This window comes from Eleutherodactylus coqui, chromosome 8 (genome assembly GCF_035609145.1).
Source record: "Eleutherodactylus coqui strain aEleCoq1 chromosome 8, aEleCoq1.hap1, whole genome shotgun sequence".
Lineage (NCBI taxonomy): Eukaryota > Metazoa > Chordata > Amphibia > Anura > Eleutherodactylidae > Eleutherodactylus > Eleutherodactylus coqui.
The window spans coordinates 148,183,896-148,203,127 of record NC_089844.1 but is presented as its reverse complement, the minus strand read 5'-3'; the positions used below and the strand labels follow the sequence as shown (position 1 = coordinate 148,203,127).

The 19,232-nt window shown below is 48.2% G+C and overlaps 2 long non-coding RNA genes and 1 pseudogene across 2 annotated transcripts in view; 1 reads left to right on the top strand and 2 right to left on the bottom strand.

The window, feature by feature from the left end:
- LOC136576984 (uncharacterized) overlaps positions 1–19,232 on the bottom strand; it is a 248,318-nt gene that overhangs the window by 127,253 nt on the left and 101,833 nt on the right. The gene's annotated exons all lie outside the window — the stretch shown is intronic.
- Positions 1–19,232, top strand: part of LOC136576981 (mitochondrial dynamics protein MID49-like) — a 104,047-nt pseudogene that overhangs the window by 3,157 nt on the left and 81,658 nt on the right.
- LOC136576985 (uncharacterized) lies at positions 6,388–9,710 on the bottom strand. The gene is made up of 3 exons (XR_010786430.1): positions 9,589–9,710; positions 9,223–9,291; positions 6,388–6,462 (listed from the first exon to the last, which is right to left on the bottom strand). It is a non-coding gene; the product is annotated as an uncharacterized lncRNA (long non-coding RNA).

Here is a 19,232-nt window from a genome sequence, read left to right as displayed (position 1 = left end):
AGGGATATAAGCTCTGATTCCACGCCGCCGGCCCCGGGGGGCTCACCCCCTCTGACAAAGAACACTAACCCAAACCTAACAGAAGGGACAGTTCAAACCCTACAACTATCCGACCAGCTACTGACAGCAATCCAGACATCCACGACTACTCTCACCAGTAAAATTGATGAAGTTAAAATGGATGTCAGTCTTCTTAGACAAGACCTTCAAAATCTGAGAGAAAGAGTCACAACTACGGAGGATAGAATATCTACGCTAGACGACACCGTCTCCCCAATGTCAGCCGCGATAAGAGATCTTACGCAGAAAGCCGACTATTGGAGACAAAAAGCGGACGACCTCGAAAATCGTTCACGACGCAATAATTTGCGCATAGTCGGCCTGCCAGAAAGAACCGAGGGACAAAGACCGGAAGAATTCTTAGAGAAATGGCTCCGCGAACTTCTCCCTAACGCAGAACTATCGTAGGTCTTTGTCATCGAACGGGCTCACCGTGTGCCAATGAAGCCACCCATACCCGGTGCCCCACCCAGACCTCTACTAGCAAAGTTACTCAACTCCCGTGACAGGGATATTATTCTGCAAGCTGCCAGAAAAGGAGGACCCCTACGCCACGATAACGCCACAGTGTCCATCTTTCCGGACTTCTCGGCAGACCTCCAGAAGCAAAGAGCCTCGTTCTTCAACATTAAAAGGCAACTTAGAGATCTGCAGCTCCCGTACTCTATGGTGTATCCAGCGCGACTACGAGTGATTGACGGAAACCGCACCCGTTTCTTCTCTACACCATCCGAGGCAGAAGAATGGCTGACCACCAGACGACGGCCAGAAAGACTGTAACGTATACCAAAACCTAACCATTATTTTTGTCCTCCTCTAGGTGATGGGACTTTCATACCAAATATAAAGGGCCCATTGGGGCCGCCTAATTGTGCTGCCGGCGGCTAGCCTGGGGGGGGGAAACACCCCCCCCCCCCCAGGTTACCCCTGGCAATAACCGCCCCGTGTTCACCTCTCCCCCCCCCCCCCCCTCCCCCCAAATTTTCTTGTTTCCTTCCGCTTCCCCGGAAGGGAGTCCATCTAACTAAAACATAATATGACATGGTCGGTTTACACCACTGTGCCAATAATCAAACAAAACCACAAGTATAGCGACGATGAAGCTATGCTAAGTTGGTTACCCCGAGTTAAAATTAGCCACGAATACTAACGCAACGAGGTTATAGTCAGTATTCAAAACCTGTCCAGTTACGAGTTATAAGTTGGTAGTACGCTACCATAATGTTTCTAGAGTGTATGCATCAGATGTTTAATGTTTTTTCTATAAATGTACTGAAGTGCGATTGCATAGCAAGTAATGGAGATGTAGTAGGGCGTGGTGGGGGGTCTCCTAGCGGACAGAATGACATAGACAATTTTATCCGGGCCCAATTAAACCATCCTTGCCGATGGCTGAGATAACTTTTGTGTCCTGGAACGTCAGAGGCATGGGATCCCCCAGGAAGCGAGTCATAATAAACTCCTTAATACGCTCCTGGCGACCACATGTGTTGTGCCTACAGGAGACCCACCTCACGCCCGTAACCTCTAAATGCCTGTTAAAGCCATGGGTTCAGTGGTCAGCACACTCATACCACACATCATATTCCAGGGGGGTGTCTCTATTGATAGAGAGGTCCCTCAGATGGGAGGTAGAACAATTGAAAAGAGACCCAGAGGGCAGATACATCTTCGTAAGAGCCAAAATAAACAATGAACCATATGTACTCCTATGTTACTATAACCCACCGACAACGTCAACAGCCCTTCTGGCAGAAGGCATACAATTTGCCTCATTTACACCAGATGTAACGACTATCTGTATGGGAGACATGAATATGGTCATGGACCCACACCTGGACAGATTTGGAGGGGGTGCTCGGGGGGCGGGAGACGGGGCCCGACCCGCCTGGCCTCTATGATCTCGGTGGCGGGATGGCTGGATCTATGGCGAACATTTCACCCCCACCAACAGGAGTTTTCTTGCCATGCAGCCCATAATCATGCACTGAGCCGAATAGATTATATATTTGGATCCCCCTTATTATTTGCAAAAATAGAGTCCATAGAATTTCTGCCAAGAGGGATCTCAGACCACTCACCGATCTGCATGGTTCTTTGAAAACCAGGCCCCCTTGTAATGAGGAAGCAACGAATACACCCGTTCTGGCTTTCACTGCTTGGCCCAAATGACCGAATAGTAGACCAAATTCAAATATACTACGAGGCGCATGAGGAAAGCCGGGACAGGATGCTGGTGTGGGAAGCCTTTAAGCCATACCTTAGAGGATGCTTTAAATCCTCAATCTCCTTCATTAAAAAAAAACGCAGCTAAAGAGGAGGAACAGTTAGCGCAACAATGCCAACAACTAGAAAAAGAATTTATAGCCCATCCCTCAAACGATAAAAGAGATAAATGGCTACAAGTAGGTAGGGAGTATCTGATGCATTTGAAGGAAAAGGCTCACAGGAGACTATTCTTCACCCGCCAGTCCTTTTTTGAGCTAGGTAATCAGTCCAGTAAATTGCTAGCATATATGGCCCGACAAGAGACTACTTCCCCGGCTATATTAAGGATCAAATCAACCGAGGGCACAGTACTCACAGACCCCCAAGATATACTAGAAAGATTTCAACAATTCTACCAAGACCTATACCAGTCCCAGATTAACTACACCCCAGCAGAGCTAGAGAATTACCTAACCAGCATAGCATTTCCAGTATTACAGCAAACGCATAGATCCCTATTAGATGGCCCTATCACAATAGAAGAAATAAAGGAGGCAATGGAGGGCATGGCAAAAAACAAGACCCCGGGTACAGACGGTATACCAGTAGAAGTTTATCTTCAGTACAGAGAGGAAATAACACCACAACTACTCTCACTATATGAGGATATATTTGAGAAAGGACACCTTCCAGAGTCGATGTTAGAGGCCAATATAGTCCTTATACTAAAGCCCGAAAAGAACCCGGAGGAGTGTGGGTCGTATAGACCTATCTCCCTCTTAAAGGGGTTGTCCCGCGCCGAAACGGGTTTTTTTTTTTTTTTTTCAACAACCCCCCCCCCCCCCGTTCGGCGCGAGACAACCCCGATGCAGGGGTTAAAAAAGAACACCGGACAGCGCTTACCTGAATGCCCGCGCTCCGGTGACTTCTTACTTACCCGGTGAAGATGGCCGCCGGCATCTTCTCCCTCCGTGGACCACAGGGCTTCTGTGCGGTCCATTGCCGATTCCAGCCTCCTGATTGGCTGGAATCGGCACGTGATGGGGCGGAGCTACACGGAGCCCCATTGAGAAGATAAGAAGACCCGGACTGCGCAAGCGCGTCTAATTTAGCCATTAGACGGCGAAAATTAGACGGCAACCATGGAGACGAGGACGCCAGCAACGGAACAGGTAAGTGAATAACTTTTGATAACTTCTGTATGGCTCATAATTAATGCACAATGTACATTACAAAGTGCATTAATATGGCCATACAGAAGTGTATAGACCCACTTGCTGCCGCGGGACAACCCCTTTAAATACAGACTATAAAATCCTCGCCAAGGTACTGGCTTTCAGGCTGAACCAAGCAATTAAGGATATCATACACCCGGACCAATCCGGATTTATTCCGGGAATGTCCACGTCAGACAATATGAGAAGGACGCAGGTAATTACGCAGGTGGGACGGAGGTGGAGAGAAAGCTGGGCCCTGGCCTCATTGGATGCTGCCAAGGCATTTGATTCAGTGGAGTGGCCATATTTGATGGAGGTTCTGCGAAAATTTGGGTTCGGGGAGCCGTTCATCAGGTGGGTCTCTATCTTCTATAGTGCACCGACGGCGAGAGTAGTGGCAAATGGCCTGATCTCCACCTCCCTCCCACTTCACAGGGGGACCCGACAGGGCTGCCCACTTTCCCCCCTTCTATTCGCGATTGCCATAGAACCCCTAGCACTAAAAATTCGACAACACACACTATATAGGGGGATCCAGATTGGCCCCAGGGAGGACAAGATAGGATTGTATGCGGATGATATAATACTCTACATGTCAGAACCCCAAAGCACCCTGCCCTTAGCCGTCTCCCAGATAGACGAATTCGGGAATTTCTCAGGCCTACGTATTAACTGGCAGAAGTCTACCCTTATGCCGCTGAGAGAGGAGGAGTGGAGGGTGGGGGAGGTATACCACAACCTGCAAATTGTCCCCCAATTTAAATACTTGGGGGTCTACATCACCCGGGACCATACTCAAAGCTTTAATCTAAACATCGCACCCCTAATAACAACCCTGCAATTAAAACTGAAAGCCTGGAGCCCCCTGCCACTATCTGTAGCAGGAAGAATAAATCTTATTAAAATGATAATTCTCCCCAAATATCTATACCGACTAGAACATGCAGAAGTAGCTATAGCACAAAAATTCTTTAAAACAACTAACTCATTAATAACATCGTTCGTTTGGGGGAAGGCTAGAGCCAAACTCCGTATGGAAACCCTACAAAAGCCTAAAGAGCTGGCGGGGATGGCGCTGCCGGACTTCAAAATATACTACCTGGCAGGGCAAGTCAGATATATACGTTACTGGCTGTCGGGCGCCCCTCTCCCGAACTCCGAGCACCACCTGATGTACTTCCTTTCGGAGGCATCCCTCTGGATCATCCTGGAAAAACCAGGGCTGTTGACGAAACCAATGCTGCCCATTCACAGGCTCGCAATAAGTGTCTGGAGGGCACGTAGGAAACTGACGGGGCAAGAAGACACCCCCCTGGAAACCCCCTTATGGAATAATAGAGCGTTGCCGCATTTATTGAACCTTCCAGACAGACAATTTTGGTTAAATCTGGGAATTACCACACTGGAACACCTATACATTGATGGGACACTAGTCTCCTTTGAGCAATTGCAGCAAATATACCGGGTACCTAGAACAGGATTTTTTAGATATCTGCAACTCAGACACGCATTGACAGTGCAATTCCCAGAACCCAGAAGACCCTTCTCCACATACCCATTAATAGGTATACTGCGCACACAGGGCCCTAGGGGCCTAATCTCAAAGTTATATACCCACTTGTTATACTCTAAGATCCCCAATACACAAATGGCGGTACTGGAGAAATGGAGGGAACTTATCCCAACACTGACTGATGAGGACTGGGAGACCGCAATGGCCACCTACACCAGGGTCTCACCAGCCGCGAACAACAAACTAACCCAGTTATATATCCTGCATCAATGTTATCTAACACCAACTAGACTCCATAAAATGAACAGATCAGTGACCAGTCAGTGCCACCGATGCCGCGCAACAATCGCAAACTTCAACCATCTAATATGGGGCTGTCCGATGGTATACACGTATTGGGGAGAGGTCACAGAGTTCCTGACCCAACTGATGGGAATACCAGTACCGCTGGATCCAGCAATGTGTCTGCTAGGGATCATAGATGAGGAGCAATGGCAACATTATGATAAAATATTCCTCACTAAAGCATTATTTTATGCCCGCAAAGTCATAGCGCTGAGATGGATGGACAGGCGCCCCCCGACAGTTACAAAATGGCAGAGCATTATCAATACCATCCTACCATACGAGAAAATAGTTTACAAGAACAGGAAATACCCTGAAAAGTTTGACAAGGTGTGGGGGATTTGGTGCGGGACAACAAACACAAACTTCACGCAAGAAATGTTCCAAAATTTATTAAGACAGAGCACACCCAGGCTTGGCAGGTAAAATGAGCAATAATGCTACGAACACTACAGATGTATTAAGATATGCTGGGTAAAAATAGAGAAAATGTAACGTGCTTGTGTACCGAACACTGATACCAAAGAACTTTCTGATGTATGCAAAGTTTAATTATTGTTAATGTATGTAATGCACACTGTTTAAATAATTTTTTATTCATGTAATGTACAAAATATATATTGTTCAATAAAACAAGTTTAAAAAAAAAAGAATTATAGCGCCCCTCCATTTACTAAGATGCCATCAGCAGTTGCAGTTTTCAAAGAAACCTTTCACTCAGCTGAATTTCAACACGTCCAATCCTTTTTTGTTTGCAGGGGAATAAGCTTATTGCCCTCTCCCCATCCAGAACACATGCACGGTCGGCAGAGCCACAAATGGTTATGTAAAAGTGCGGGGTGGGGGGGGGGGGGGGTTGGGGGTCAAGACGGATAGCTGTTGGCCAAATGAGCTTGTTTGGCATACAACTGTCCGAAAATGTATGGTCAGCTTTATGTGGTGCAGAAGCAATAACAAGACATTTCTCACTTACCCATCCGCCACCTGAACAAGTGCAGATACCACTGGCTCCATCCACCGGTCAGGAACAGACCATCAGTCTCCAACAAATCCTCTGCCAGATGCAGTCTGACTGGACAAGCGTGGTCAGGCGAGGTAACAGCACATTAAACAGCTCCCCTGTAATAAAGAGGCAGAACATGGTTATCCCATCCACCTTCAAGGGATGTTCCCTAATTACAGGATACTTCTGATCAGCCAAGTTAGTCCTTAAGCTCCATTCACATCTTGTTTTTGGCTCCATCCAAGGGTCCTGTTATGGCGTCCGTTTAAAACCCCAAAAAATGGCCATTATTGAAAGCTGCTGAAATGGAGACCAATAGGTCTGTGTTACAGCAGGCTTCCATTCATTTCTGGCATTTTATGCCGAAAAGAACAGCGCAGTCCACCGTGCTATTCCTTCCAGCACAAAGTGCTAGAAGTTAACAGAAACCTGCAGAAACAGGGATCTATTGGTCTCAGTTTTAGCAGTTTTCAATAGCAGCCGGGACAGGTTCTGTCCAGGGGATCTGTTTCCTGGATCTCAAATGGACACCTTGATGGGACCCCGGGATGGAGCCTTAGTAAACTTCCTTATATTAACTTTATTCTTAAACGGATTGGCTCAGAAAAGTCAGTCCTATAGTAGGAGATGCTGCGGAAATCAGCTGCAACTACTAGCAAACAGCCGATTTTGCTGCTGAAAGCCGACGCTGGCTGTTCATTGTAGAAGTAAACTGCAGCAGCTGCTTCTTCAGAGAAACGTAATACTACATGCTAGTCACATATTACATGGATGACCTGGTCTGCTGTAACTAAAATGCCAATATGGAAATGAGCCATCCTAGTGAGAGCCCCTTGTAAGAGACTGTCACCATCTTTTCAGACATCTCGGAGAACCGCACCAGGTAGTGACAGTCACATGGATTATAGAGATGAGCGAACGTGTTCTTAACGAACACTTACGCCCCCGGACACCGGCTTTGCCGAGGACTTCAGTGTCCGCGCGTAAAGCTTCGGCGGGCGCCGGGGGGCAGGGAGAGGCACGGCGGGGCGGGCGGCAGCAGCGGGGAACAGGGGGGAGCCCTCTCTCTCTCCCTCTCCCCCCCACTCCCCGCCGCACCCCCCCGCGCTGCCACGGCGACCCCCGAACTTTTTTCGCCCGAGCACGGAATTGCTCGCAAAGTTCGGTGTTCGGGCGAAAAGGGGCGGAGCCGAACACGTTCGCTCATCTCTAATGGATTATAAGGATATGCTGCATGTATCTGTGCAGTAATTGGGGAGAAATGTGCATTGTATTAGTAGCAGCCAGACACATGACTACAGGAAGTAGTCTCCCATATTCATAAGCTGTAGCTAGACCACCCTGCTCTCCGGCTACTGATTAATACTGTACATAGACAGTGATCAGCCTGAAGCAATTCATCAGTGGCTGGAGGATGGGGTGAGCCAGACAGCGGCAGCTCACGAATATCAAGGAATCCTGTAGTCCTCTGTGTCTGGCTGCTGCTAAAAGTCAAGCTTCTACCAAACTACTGCACAGATACGTATAGCAGACATATCACTAATTAGTGAGCCTGTTGCTACCTTGTTCTGCTCTCAGAAAGGGCTGTGAGAAGATGGTGAAAGTCTTAATATACCTGCATCATAAGAAATCTCTGGCTTTTAGGGCAGCTGCACACAAGCGCAAATCACTATGTGCTGCCCGCATGTGACAGTCGCACAGCATGCAGCAAGTATGCAATGACATTGTGTACTTGCTGTGGGCCGCCGATCACTATGCACTATCTTGGCATGTAGGCTTGTGTAATATGCGCCAAGATAGAGCATGCCGCGATCTTTATAGTGCCCAATATGTGATCGGCAGCATGGGCGCTTATGGCAGATTGGTACAGCGTATTACCTGCACGGAATACACTAACAATATGTTCATGTGAAGGAGCCCGTTGCAGCATCCCGTAGTATGTCAGACGCCAAGTAGCTGAGGGAACAAGATGCTGACTTGTCACGGCGGCACTTGCCATGCTCCCTCCCGAAAGGACGCATGCAGCCAAGGCCAGGGCAGCGCTGGGCCTCTTTCAGACACCTCTAAGATAGGGATGTCCAATAGATGGTAGAACAGAGAAGGTTTGTCACAAGTGATGCCATCGTTCCAGTACAGACCAGAATGAACTCCGGCGGAGAATAAAACGAGCTGCAAACAGATATGAAATACCTGAGGTCCCTGGGAACGGTCAGGGCCTGGAATAAACTTTACTTGGCAAACTTTAACAATTCAAGGGACAATTTAGAGCAATGACAGTGCAGGGAATTAATAGACTTGACAGTAGTACCTCCAGCCCGGTGATCTAGACTTCAGGACAGCTGGGTGTGAAAGACAAAATGGGTGTACCACCTCGAAGCGGTGATCCACTAGATCCAGATGGTCATGTAGGAACTTATCACGTAGACAGTACCTCTGCACTGGGTCTTGACAAGCACTCACTTACCGTTGCTCTCGCTCTACTTAGGTGGAGCTCGCTCCTTCCTCCTCACATGCACATCCAAGCTGGGAAAACCTCTCCTCCTCTTGCATGCTTCACTACATGAGGGATAAATGTAGCTGGACCTCCTGACTACAACTCCACAAGACAAGGACTCCCTTCCCGCTCTCAAACACTCACTTTTATAAATTGATACATTTACAGACAGTCTCCAGACTTTGCAAACACTTAACCCTGCACTTGCTGCAGCTGTGCAATACACACAACAGAATGACAAGACAGTTTTGCACAGAGCATCTACAGAAGACATAAATGTATGACATTAAGGAGCCTGGGCCAGGAAAGCATGTACTGGGCCACTAACACCCTAGTTTTACAAGGGTTAGGAAATGGTTTTCATAAAAACTAAAATACTCACTTTGATGACCCTGCATGCAGACTTTTCCCAGGAGCTGAGATATGAAAGCGATGGAGCAACCTTTCCAATCTAAGAAAGGAAAAATACATGAAGTATGAGCTGCCTCACTTTACAGCACAATTCCTCCATTCCAAGGCAGGACTGCCCCCCCCCTGATGTGGCATAAGTTGTCACTAGAAGTTTGAAAAGTCCTATAGTGTCCAGCTATTCTAAGACAGTGGGGAGGTTTACAAGAATCGTTGCAATAGAAAACTGGGGCAGTTGCCCAGATATAAGCGGTTGGCTATCTGAAAAAAGAAATCAATGAGTTGATTGGTTGCTACAGGCACTTGTGTATATCTGTATTTCCACTAGGTCTACACTTACCTCTCAGAGATACAGAGGCCATCTGCAGCACATGTAGTATGACGTTCCCTACATTGGGGTAGTAAGTTTTAGGGTAGAAGACAACTTTATTGTGCTTTAGGAGACAATTGACCAACTGATCCAGGAAGCTGCAGATCCTCGTCAGGATGACTTCATGTAAGATTGGAGTTGGCGTCGCCTCCAGCTGCTGCTGGCAAACTTCCCAGATAAGGGCAGCCAGCGCTCCACGCTGCAAGAACTCTTGCAATACGTGAACACAGCGATCAAGGCAGATACAGGGTCTATAACAAGAGGAGAGACAGTTATAGCACTGAAGCATGTGTGGTGGAAGGAGCTGAACACTTCTGGGTTATTTCCTGGACAGAATGGAGATCTGCCTCTCTACATATTAATCAAATGGCATCAATATGATCACTGAGGGTCTAATTGCTGGGACCCCCCATGATCGCAAGAAAAAAAAGGGACACGGGGTGTGATAGACATGATGATTAGTTAGTGTAAAATGTCTATTGATTTGTACTAAACTAGATGTATTACGCAGCTGTAGTGGCTTTAACTCTTAGAGGCTAATGACTGCATAATTTCATTATAGTAATTGCTGGACAATGGCATGGTGAAAGATGTGTGTGTAGTATAATGTTAGCCTAATACAAATGTTCCACAAGCAGCCTCTTAAAGAGTTAAGTCACATTCCAATACTGAAGAACAGTATCCAGCCCCTCCTCCACAGAAACTTCTCCAACAAAGAGATACTTTCAGTTTTGACCGCATGTTAAGACAAAGGCTCCTGGACTTGAGAGAGGTGTGGGGAGGGGGAGGCAGGGGATTCTATATGATCCGACAAATGAGAATCCTATATGTTACTGATGTAATCTGTTGCACGCCCATAAAAGGGCAGTTATCATTTGTTACAATAAAAGCCTGAGGCTCTACACATTGGGAAGACTCCCAGCTTAGACCAGCACTTGTGTCTGATCTGGTTGATGATGTGTGCACACTATACAATTTGGAAGCTACAGAATACCCCGAAACCTGCTGGAGGAAAATATGATCCAGCTCAGGGGGGCGGAGCTTGCCGATGAGTGAGTGAGTCGCACGAGTGGCGGGCTCCGGCGGCAATTAAAGAAAAAAAGCATACCGACGGCATAATCCAGCGAGCAGAGAGCCCATGGGACGTAGGAGAGCCCACAGCACCTCGGACCACCTGTCCGAGCCGGAAAGAGGACGATTGGAGTACTTTTTGTGGCCGCAGACAGAAGCGGCTGGAGGCCGCGGAAGATCAAAGATGGCGCCGGCGGGGAGAAGAGAGCGGGAGAGCGGCAGCACACGCAGAGAGGAGACACCAGGAGTGCCGAGCCCAGAGCAGAGGAGACAAGAACACAGTCCGCCCCTGCAGATGGCTGCGATCGGCGGCAGCAGGGAGGCAATGAGAAAGCCGTCCGGAAGTGAAGAGCAGCGGAGTGGTGGTCCACACAGCATAAAAATGCATGAGGACATGAACTGTAGCATGGGTTCAGCGGAGGAAGTATCCCAGGAGCCTGCAGCAGCAGAGACAGAGAACCACCAGCCCAGAGGTGCCACAGCCAGAAGGGCAAAGGAGCCTATGAACCACAAAAGGTGCTGTGCCAGCACACACTCCCCACCACCAAACACAGCAGCCCCAGTAGATGTGGAGCAGGCCCTTACACCAGTGAGACAGAGAAGGGAATCGGGAGAGTCCATCAGCCCCCCAGGCACCCCCCCAGCACAGTCTCAGGCAATATACGCAGGCGGCCAGTCGCGCACCAGGTCCCCAGCTTGGTCAGACAATGGAGATGAATGGGACTGGAGAGCACATCTACGCTCCCTGCCCACCAAGAGAGATCTAGACAGCTCTCTACACAAGCTAGAACTGTCACACAAAAAAGATATGACAGCGCTACAAAAAGATATCGCTAATGTGGGCCAGCGCCTAACGGAGGTGGAAGATGTTCAGGAAAAGCTATTAGACACAGTGGAATCCCACAGAAAAGTTATTGAAACGCAGTCATTACAATTATCAGAACGGTCTATGCACCTGGACGATTTGGAGAATCGCCACAGGAGGAATAATCTCCGCATAAGAGCCTAGAGGAGAGCGTAGAACATAACCAGTTAGGAGCATGGGCTCAGAAATTCTTCAATAACCTACTACAGAAAGCTGTAGATGAACCAATTGAAATTGACAGAATCCATCGTACGCTGGGCCCAAGGCCTGTAGACCCTGCGAGGCCACGTGACGTGGTCTGCAGAGTTCACTTCTTTCAAGAAAAAGAACTGATTATGCATAGAGCTAGAGAGGCGGGAAAGCTGTCGTACAAGGGATCCCCTATTCTCATCTTCCAAGATTTATCACGACGCACGTTACAGCTCAGACGAGCCCTAAAACCTTTACTGGAGGCGCTAAAAGAAAAAGAAATTCAATACCAATGGGGGTATCCCTTTCAACTTCAGGCGTGTAAAGGAAATAGAAGAGCTTCTCTCAGGACCCTAGGGGACTTGCCAGGATTCCTTGGCGCCTTTGAACTCTCAATAATAGCGCTCCCAGACTGGCCACAACGAGAGGGGGCGCTAGCTCCAGCCATAGGATCCATAGGATGGAAGAGGGTCGAGAGAAGAGCCAAGCGTTGACCCCAAGTCTAACACCTTGTGTTTATATAACGCTGTCGCACTCACGTAATGCATATATGCCTGTTGCATTCTTCACTTATTTTTTTTCTCAGGTTTAACTGAGTGATGTGTTCTCTGCAGACAAAAGACATAAAAGTCGGTAAAGTTTAGCTTAGTTAACAATTACTGTGGTTCCGCCGGAGCTGCCAGGAGATGTAACCCCGCCTCCGCATCTCCTCACCCCCCAGTAGGGTACGCAGCCAGTACGCTGCATCGAAAACCTTTTCAAAGTAGAATCTTATAATGGTAGGAGGCTCTAAGCCTCACGCTTTTCTTTTAATCTCTTTCTCTCTTCTTTCTCTTTCTTCGCCCCACCTTCTTACCTGCCCCCCCCCCCCCCCCCGTTTCCCTGCACCATTGGGGCTCGAGAGTTGGGACCTCTTACGCGCACCTGTACTCAAGAGACCATGGTTAAGGTTACTACATGTACCTACAATGTCAAGGGGATGAACACCCCCGAAAAAAGAAACTAGGTCCTTTATCACCTTCACAAGAAGGGGATCATGGTGGCCATGCTACAAGAGAACCACTTCAAAGCAGATAACATCCCGCGTCTCTCATCCAGATTTTATACTACATGGGTCCACAGCCCACACCCCACAAAGAAAGCAGGAGGGGTCTCGGTAGCATTGCACAGGTCTTTACAGCATGTAATCAAAGATCGTTTGGTGGATCCACTCGGTAGATATATTTTCTTAAAGCTGGAAGTTATGGGTTCAGTACTGTCATTCGCTAACATCTATTTCCCCAATCAAAACCAGGTCGCCTTCGGGGTGAATATTCTACGTAAGCTGGCTGACTTCGCTGACGGCACAAGTGTGATCCTGGGAGGCGATCTCAACATGGTGATGGACCCGGAAGTAGACTCGTCGGCGGGTAAGTCCCTCATCTTGCACACAGCACGTCGCACATTGAAGAGGGAGCTGGAGAGACTGCAGCTAGTGGACATGTGGAGAATCCTGCATCCGGGTGTCAGGGACTATAGTTTTCATTCAGAGGTACACAACAGCTACAGCCGAATAGACCACTTATTTATTTCACATAGGTTATTAGACTACAACCCTGCCTGCTCTATAGGCCCATTTTTGTGGTCTGACCACGCCCCAATATACGGAGAACTCACTGACATGGGCAGGCCCCCCAAAATAAATCAGTGGAGACTAAATGAGAACCTCCTTAATGATTCCCTAGGCACCAGCGACATCAAAAAAGCTATCACAACATTCGAAGAAATGCACAGGGAAGACTCAACTAGCCCCCCCATTAAATGGGAGGCTCTCAAGTGCATACTGAGAGGGATCTGTATCTCCCATGGGGCCCGCCTCAAAAAAGATAAGTCAGCAAAACTGAATAGACTCCTAACTGAGCTACATTCCAAAGAGCAAATAAACAAGGGCCACCCGACAGAAACGACAAAAGCAGAAATCTCTACAATACACCACCAAATACTGACAATCTTAGACCAGAAGTCATTGGGATATAGAGGCAGAATGCAAAAATGTGCATTCGAATACGGAGATAAATGTGGGAGGTGGCTGTCCAGAGCCCTACACCCCAGAACTCCTCTGACCCATATCCCTAAAATCCAGAAACAAAGCGGGGGGATAGCTCACTCGACCTCCGAGATACTGGAGGTGTTCCACAATTACTACAAAAAGCTATATGACATTGAGCTTAGCCCGGCTTCAGCGCGAGAAGGAGAGGGGGGGGGGGGGGAAATAGAGGAGTACCTTGATAGCAATGCTCCAGGCCTGGTGGACCCAGAGGAGTCAGTCAAGATGGAGGAGGATTTCTCAAGCCTGGAACTAACGGATCTGATCAAGGAACTCAAAGCAGGCAAAAGCCCAGACCCTGATGGGTTTACCTCCAAGTTCTATAAACTCTTCAGTGAGGAATTGGCGCCCTTACTTCTTAAGGCCTTTAATGCAATAAACAGAGGCTGCCCCTTCCCACCACAGGCACTTCAAGCACACCTGGTAGTACTGCCCAAGCCAGGGAGGGATCCTACAACTTGTGGAAATTATAGACCAATTTCGCTCTTAAACGTAGATATTAAATTATACGCGAAATTGATTGCGACCCGGCTGCAGCCCCATATACCAAAATTAATACATAGAGACCAGGTGGGGTTTGTCCCGGGGAGAGAGGGAAGGGACAACATAAAATCCATGTCGCTGATGTCCTCGGCGCGGAATGCGGGGTCCCCGCTCTGTCTTATGGCAGTAGACACGGAGAAGGCTTTTGATAGAGTGGGATGGAGGTTCCTAGAAGCCACGCTGCAGAGGATAGGGTTGGGGCCCTGCATGAGGAACAGGATCATGGCGCTTTACAACAGCCCCACGGCTAGGGTGAGGGTAAACGGGTCACTATTCGACAATATACCCATAAAAACGGAACGAGACAGGGCTGCCCACTGTCGCCTTTTTTGTACATCCTGACAATGGAATCCCTGGCTAACGCCATAAGGAGGAACGACTCGATTAGGGGCATAAGGGTGGGACAAACAGACTACAAACTCTCTCTGTTCGCAGACGACCTCCTTATTTATATGTCCTGCCCGAGCGTCGGCATCCCAGTTCTGCTACGGGAGTTTGGTAAATTCAGCGCAGCGAGCAATTTTAAAATTAATTTACAGAAAACAGAAATATTGAATGTATCCCTCCCACAACATGAGATGCGGACCCTTCAGGGACAGTTCCCATTCAAATGGTAGGATAAATCCATTAAATACCTAGGAGTTCAGCTACCGGCAGACCCTGCAGACACATTTGAACTAAATTTCAAATCCTTCGTAGCCAACCTAGAGAGGGACCTAAACAATTGGAACCCACTTTTCTTGTCCTGGGTGGGAAGAATTAACTCCGTTAAAATGGACTCCCTCCCAAGGTTTTTATATGTATGCCAGGCCTTCCCCGTTAAACTACCTAGGCCCTAACTGAGGCACATCCGCTCCCTAATAACAAAATTCGTCTGGCGAGGCCGCAGACCTCGACTAAAATATAACATGCTTGCCAGAACAAAGGAGAAGGGAGGCCTATGCCTACCGGACTTCTTGTATTATAAGGCTAACATTGTCAACTGCGTACTGAATCTCCTCAAGCATCGGGAGTCGAAGCTTTGGGTTGAGATCAAACATGATCTGGACCTGGGATTGACTCAGGGTGTATTCTGGATACCGGGAGGCCTGGTCAGGGACTCCCCTAGATTGTCTCCTCTGCTGAGACAGCTGGTGGAGGCATGGTCGAGCATCCTGAGAGGATGCCCACTGGTCACGGTCCGGGGACCTCTCACTCCATTATTAGGAAATCCGCAATTTAAAGCCTTCGAGCAGCGGAAATCCCTGCTGATTGCACCCGCGAATAAAACACAGCGTCTGAGAGATGTGTGGGGACAGTCGGGGCTGAAGCCCCTAACGGAGCTTTTTATAGAGAGTGATGTACCCCCAGGGGCCTGGATGGAATACTTCCAGCTGAGGGGATCGCTGGAATCCCTGACACCCGGATCGAACCTAGCTAAGGATCTCAACCCCTTCGAAAAAATAAGCATGTCTGCTGGCTCTCCTGGTCACTTGATTTCACTGCTTTACAAGATGCTGCTGAAGTGGGAGATGGGGGACACGCCGCCGGGGTACATTGCGGCTTGGGAAAAAAAAACTAGGCAGAGGCTTCCCCCCGGAGGCTTGGGAGAAGTCATTTGCTCTGACACACAAGGGGTCGGTCTCCTCCAGACTACAGGAATTAAACTTCAAGATTGTGTCATGCTGGTACAGGACCCCAGAGAGAATGCATAGAATGTCCCCCCAGGCTTCACCCACGTTGGAGATGCCCGGACGTAAGGGGCAGCATGTCACACATCTGGTGGGAATGCCGGCCAACAGCAGCACTGTGGGAAGACGTATCAGAGTTGCACAATAATCTATGCAGAAGGGAGGAGCGTCTCACACTTGAGATAGCAGTACTATCCATGTATCCGAGATTCATCTCAATCACCAAAAAGGGACTGCTTCGCTTTTTTGTGCAGGCGGTAAGGCAAGTCATCCCAAGGTTCTGGCGGTCTCCTGCCCACCCCTCCAGGAGTCATTGGGTCGAGGCGGTTAACGAGCTGGCAAGGTTTGAGGAAATGAGGGCCGACGAAGACATGACCACTGAGAAGTTTTATGAGATCTGGAGGCCATGGCTTGATTTCAGGACATCCCCCAGGGCCGCGAAATGGATAGCACAGGGTCTGGTATCGCCTTAGTTATGCAACCAACCCCGCAAAACAGGGAAAGAGAGATACCAGAGACCAACACACCAGAAACGACCCAATATTGGGCTCCTGGATAGGTCAGCGCAATTCAGGTAAATTTCAACCTGCAGGAACGATACCACGCCCACCGAGGCATACAGGCGACCCAGCTCTCACCCCTGTCCTACTCCCCCTTCCCCAAGCCTTTCCCCTCTACCCATTTCCTACTGTAGTTAAACTCTCTCTAACTTCTGGATCTCTTCCCTTTTCCTTCTCCTAAGTCTTAGCGTTAATTCTCTGGTTAGACTAACGGGTTTAGTTTAGGAATACTTTAGGACAACAAAATATTGACAGCAGGACTCCAGAGATAAAAAAGATGGATGAGAGTAGTCGATATGGCATGTCATGTTTTGAATAATCGGATGTCCGCAGCCAGATATATTATTTGTATGTAACAAGTAATGTCCCAATAAAAACTTTTTGAACGAAAAAAAGGACACAGCATTTATTACGGACATGGCTCTATAACGGATCTTGCACACTTGCATTCTTCTTGCACGTTTTTTTTCACGCAATATCGCTGTGTTTAACGCAAATGTCAATGGGACTTTCTAATGTTAAAAGGGCATTGCATAAAAATTGCATGTTTGTGCCTGGCGATTTTTGTGCGATGCGTTTTTAACAGAAAGTCCAATTGTCATTTGTGTAAAAAAAAAAAAAAAAACGCTGTGATATCACGAGAAAAAAATTGCTCTAGAAAAACCCAAGTGTGCAGGAGCCCTAAACCCCATGTCTGGTATTATACTGCAGCCCAACTTAATTGAAAGGGTGTTCAATAGGGACATCCCTCTCTAGTTCCTCACGGAAATGTATAAAAAGACAACCGGGTGTTATACGGTCAGTACTGATTGGTGGGGGAAAGTGTAAGACCGTGTAGAAACACACACCCTATTAAGAAAGCGAATTGTAACGCCATCTTGTCCATATAGTCATAGATTTCCAGGAGGAAAAATAGACCAACAGTAAAACCGTTATAAAAAGATGCACTGCAGTATTGTTCCTTCATAAGGAATATTACCAATTACTAACACAGACATGTCAGGGGAACACACTGATCTCATTAAAAATGGCTGCTAAAGGAACACAAAGTCTAGAAATGAATTATAAAAGAAAACCAGAACTCATCTTGTCCCCGGTGTTTGTCAGTCTGCAGAATAGTCTACATCCATGATGGCGAACCTATGACACGCTTGTCAGCACTGACACGCGTAGCCATAGTCGCTGACACGCGGCCACTGTCGGACGTTCACCCCATTGGTGAATACTAGCAGGGGCCGCGGTTCCCCTGCTGGTATTCACTAACCAGCGCTACTACAGGTAGTAGAGCTGATCCCGGCGCACACTGTGATGTCAGTGTGCAGCCGGGATCCGCCTCTCCCCTCCCCTGACGTCTCTTACCACTTGGTTCCGCGAGAGTGTCGGGGGAGGAGTCTGGCAGCACACCAACGTCAGTGTGCGCCGGAGATCATCTCTGCTAGCGGCGCGGAGGAGCAGAGCTTCCAGGATGTGGATGGGGCGAGTACATGGGTCTTGGGGCCCGCTGTCACTGCTATGGGGGTCCAGCTGTCGCTGCTGGAGGGAGGGGGGGTGCGCTGTTGCTGCTGGGGGCTCATCATTACTAAGATAAGTGAGGGGGAGGCTGGGAGAGGCGAGGGCCTGTGCTATGGGGGTTTAAGGTTTACTAAATACAGTTATACATTACAATTATACTTTTTTGTTGTTTAAACTATAAATATCGCAAATTTATGGATTTTTTGGGTCGTTTTGTTGGCGAAGTTTGGCACACAGAGCTGAAAAGGTTGCCCATCACTGGTCTACATGCTGCTGAAACAGTCTTGTAGCAATCCTGCGGAGAACACAAAGATTCATCTCCTGGTTATCTGTTAAAGGGGCATGCTAGGCTTTTACTATTTAAGACTTTATCCTCAGGATAAGTCATAAATAGTTGATCGGAGGGGGTCCACCGTTCAATATCCCCACCAATCAGCTGATCTTCCAGCCCACTATCAATGCAGCAGGCCAGAATTAGTCATCGATGGCGAGAGCCAAGAATGCAATACGAGTCCCATTGAATTCGGTGGGAGCGCTGCCTCCTATTACACTTCTGGCTCATCATAGCAGTCAGAGACAGAAGTGTAATAGGAGGCATCGTTCCCACTGATTTCAGCAGAAGTGAAACCTTTCTACTGTAGTACACCTAACAACGATTGATTGCGGTATGTAAGGGGTTCGATGTCTGTCACACCCGGCTTACTTTCTGTTCCTCTAAGTACCAGGCGCCCAGGACATAAACTTACATCTTGTGTCATTAGGGGTTTTTTCTCTAACTTAAAAGTGGTTTCCACTGAAATACTATGGATGACCTATCCTCAGGATAGGTCGGGACCCCGACTGATCAGCTGTGCGGGCACATTCAGTCAGCGCCGCAACAACAGATCGGAGTAGAAGCCTCCGCGCCAACCCCTGTGTAGCGGCTGGCGCTTTTAACTGCAGAAACGACTCCCATTGATTTTAATAAAAGCTATGCCTGCAGTTACCAGCGCCGACCACTACATGGGAGGTCGGCACAGAGACTTCGGTTCCAAATGCACAGAGGTCAGAGGGTCAGCCTTCTTGCCGACCTCCCTTGTAATAGCTGGCGCTAGTAACTGCAGGCACGGCTCCCATTG